Genomic DNA, 4,070 nt, shown 5'->3' with positions numbered 1-4,070 from the left:
TAATAATTCCTAGAATATCAAAATCGACTGCTGGCGGTAGATCCTTTTCCTATTTAGCACCAAAACTTTGGAACAGTCTTCCTAACATTGTCCGGGAAGCAGACACACTCTGTCAGTTCAAATCTAGACTAAACTCTAGACTCTTCGGCCTAGCATACACATAACACATTATAGACTTCTATAATTCAATGTTAGGCTGCAAAGTTTAGAACAGCCCGGACCGGGAACACTTCCCGTAAATCCTGATGTACTTGGTACATCATAAGAAGGATGGCGTCTACGCTAACATTAGTCTCTCTGTCTATCCCGAGGTTTACCGCTGTCCACCGGAACCAGGCCGTATCCAGATCTGATGAAGGACCAGCGCCAGGACACGACGACGCCGCTGACCTGAAGTGTCAACCAGTCTCTCCTCTTCTCCACTCCGACTTTAACCAACCGGAACTGGACAAATACTCTGATTAATTCTGAACTTCTGACCTGTAATGCCCCATACAAAAATGTAATATATGGCCATATATGTACTTATATTTTAAATAGCATGACATATATCTATACATATATTTGACTTATCTGAGAACATAATATATGCCTGCAACATATATGAACATTTATGTGTCCAAACATGTGAAGAAAATATTTGAGTTCATCCATATATGATACCATATATCTGCATATATTACAGTATAGTATTGGTTTCTTGCATATATGGACAACATTAAGTATAAATATGTGACATACATATTTGTTTTCCACATTTAATAAATGTATGTAAACATACATGCATGTGATACTGATGCATTTTTAAAGCTGTGGCATATGGTTATGGTACTTTGTGGATGTATTTCTCAAAAAAATACAAAGAAAACACTGCATTATTGTATTAAAAAATACTATATTTGGTATTCACACAACACAGACACAAGTGTGTGTGTCAGAATAATATTTACCTACACTTAAATTATCTTTATTAAACCAGTTCTTCTTCTAAAAAAAGAAAAAGAAAAACCTAAAACATAAATCTCCAAAATTCCTTTGCAAAATATAATTTACTATCAAATGTATCTTCATCTATATTTGAACCTTGCTTTCTTGGAGCACATTTACGTGGAATTACGTAACCTCCGCGGCCTGATTTTTAAAACTAAAATAACTTAAAATAGAAAAATAATGAATGTAAGATTAACAATAATAATAATAATAATAACAACATATTGGTTTTGATTTTGAAAACATAAAAAAAATTCTTAGTGAGAATTTGCAATCAGTATTTCCCTAGTAACCAGTTCTGTCACTATAGCAACACCCGCGTACAACCTGAGAAAAACGTTAACGACGACACGACTAGGAGAAAGCGCTATGCGCTTGTGAAATGGTGTGCCGGGGTTGCGGGGAACGTTAGTATTGGTCACATTTTGTTCTGGAAAGTTTTGTAAACGGCGTGATTACCAACGAAGACGAATTTGCCGTCGAGTGGGGTGTGGGAAAACGACCAAAAGGTGGATTCCCCATTTGGCTACCGTTCAATCAGTTGGAGGTAAGTTAACGTTAAGTTAACGTTAAACCCTAACGTTTTTTTTACTGCTATTTATTAACGTTAGTTACACAGGGATATATGCTACTATATATTAACTTAAATAGATCATTTATAACGAAACTACGTTGTCAAGGAATGTGTTTAGTTCGTTAACTTATAGCCTATGTGTTTAATGTTAGTTTTGCTGAGGCAAAAAGCTTCCTTTGACTTGCTAAAGATAAGGTTACCTCGAGGTTATGTAGGATAACGTTACACACACACACACACACACAGAATAACGGCGTTCTACCGATATGAGTGATCTATTTGTGATATTGATAATGATAATAATGTGATGTAATGCCCACTCTCAATATGATATTAACTCAGACCCTTGTTGATAACTATCAGTGGCAATGGTGAGTGACTGATATTTCTTTGAATAGCCTACTTTGGAGCGAAAGTTGGACAAACGTTCGAAGAAAGATTCCGAAGATGACATTGTGGGAAAGAGAAACCGTGTGCCAAACGTCTGTGGGAGGATGATGATGACCCCTACTGCCGTGGCCACAGTCAGTGGAACCAAAGTGAGTCTTTGTTTAATGTAACTTACTAAACTAACTCTTTAACGTTACCCCATAAAGACGACATTAACGACCCCCTGTAACCATAATGACGATATTTGAATTGTTTTTTGCTTGTTTCTTGTTGAAACACTTTGTAACAAGCTTTAAAATGACGATTACATAAACAACATTCAATCAAATGAAGCAAGGGTCCATGTACTTTTGTCCATTCCTTTTTCGTTTTGTAACCATGGGAACAAAAACAAAAATGGAACGTTTGTTGTATTTTTAAATACTATGTTGAATACCAAAATTTTAATCAAAACCTTTTCAAAAAAAAAAAATGTGTGCGCACAAAATAAAATAATGACTTTGGACTTTTTTTTTGGACTTTGAAATTATGTTTTGCATTTTTATAAACTAAAATTAGAAAACGAACAGATTCATATAAAAATGTCCATTTAAAAATGTTCTTTTGTAAAATTATTGTTTCTCCCACAGTTTCGAAACTGTTTCAGTTTTTCCTGTTGATGCAGAGATACCTCAGATAAAAGAAATGCTCAATAGAAGCTCCATGCATCTCGGCAGTCCAGGGTCTCTCCCCAGCCCTTCAAACCCTGTTCAAACAGTGAGTACTTTTTTATGCAGTGCTGTTGGAAAGTATGTCTTCTATATTAATTGGTCATAATCGAATACAATTTACTGTAAATTTGTCCTAATCTAATCTCCCAAATTTCCTGGTACCTTGTGGCAATTGTTCTTTTTGACACTACTTACTGATAATATGAAATCTCCGACATTGACAGTAGGGACCAGGAATGCTTGACATAATGCTAGTGGGACCAATTTCAACAGTCAATTGTACATAAATCTGGAATGCTGGATATTTTGTTTAATTTACTGAATTGAAACTTTTAAGCCTATCAATTTTATTTTGTTCAACAGGAAGAAATTGTCCCGGGTTCAGGTGTTTATGTATCGCATCCAGTGGGACAATGGTGAGGATTTTGCTGCTTGGGGTGTTTGACATTGTAACGCTCGTCAAAAGTAATTTGAGAGGTTAGTATTGTCTGTACAGTAGTGTAAGAAGTTCTCCCATCTAACGGTGGGACAACGAACTGAATATTACATTTTACATTTAAGCATTTGGCAGACGCTTTTATCCAAAGCGACTTACATTGCATTTCAAGCTACACATTTACATACTTATCAATTCTTGCTTTCCCTGGGAATCGAACCCATGACCTTGGTGTTGCAAGCGCCAATGCTCTACTGTTTGAGCTACAGGAAGGCTATTACTTTCTAGCCCCCCCATTCCTAGCACGTTTTAACTCCTACGGTGGCCGTTTCATGTAAAGGTTAACATGGCTTCCAGTACAAAGCAAAAGCAATGAAAAATAACTACAATTTAGAGTCTACAATCTACACTGATTGCAGTGTAAGTGTGGCTTTACTTGCATACTCACGTACTTTGTCACTCAATTTTGACTTGCACTAGAAGAAACTGCAATAAAGATTTTTTTTAATCTTTAGATAAGTTTATCCACCAGTGTTTTGTCTGCTTTATATCTAAAACTTTTTTCTTTAAAATCTACCTTCTCAGATGCAGTTATGTCAAAGCACTCAGTTTCGGCTGGCCAGATCGGAACAGCCCTGAATGGGAAGATGGCAGAGCTAAGACTGGCAATGTCCAGGAAAAATGTTAATTAAAAATTAATGTGTTTCCCCTGTGAGTGAATTTGGAAATGTTTTAAATGTGGCTAGAAGTTTGAAAATATAATACTGAGGGAAAAAAGTGAGCGCTTTGAAAATGCTTTAAAAAGAAAATAGAGTCTGAAGTTGAAGTTAAAGGACAAGTTCGGTATTTTACACTTGAACCCCTGTTTTCAGACCGTTTCTGATGAAATAGAACGGTTAAGATTGAAATTTGGACACATGCTGCTGGTCCGAGAATTTTCGGTTTCTGTGGTAGCACCCCCCCCACCTCC

The 4,070-nt window shown here is 36.2% G+C and overlaps 1 long non-coding RNA gene across 1 annotated transcript; it reads left to right on the top strand.

Moving 5' to 3' along the window:
• The first annotated feature begins 1,217 nt into the window (after positions 1-1,217).
• LOC306983472 lies at positions 1,218-3,065 on the top strand. Its single transcript, XR_013794367.1, has 4 exons — positions 1,218-1,537; positions 1,963-2,103; positions 2,584-2,710; positions 3,028-3,065. It is a non-coding gene; the product is annotated as an uncharacterized lncRNA (long non-coding RNA).
• The last annotated feature ends 1,005 nt before the right edge of the window (positions 3,066-4,070 follow it).

The sequence above is a fragment of the Phoxinus phoxinus genome (genome assembly GCF_949152265.1).
Source record: "Phoxinus phoxinus genome assembly, chromosome: 16".
Classification (NCBI taxonomy): domain Eukaryota; kingdom Metazoa; phylum Chordata; class Actinopteri; order Cypriniformes; family Leuciscidae; genus Phoxinus; species Phoxinus phoxinus.
Note: the sequence above shows the minus strand (reverse complement) of the source record. Positions and strands in the feature narration are given on the sequence as shown.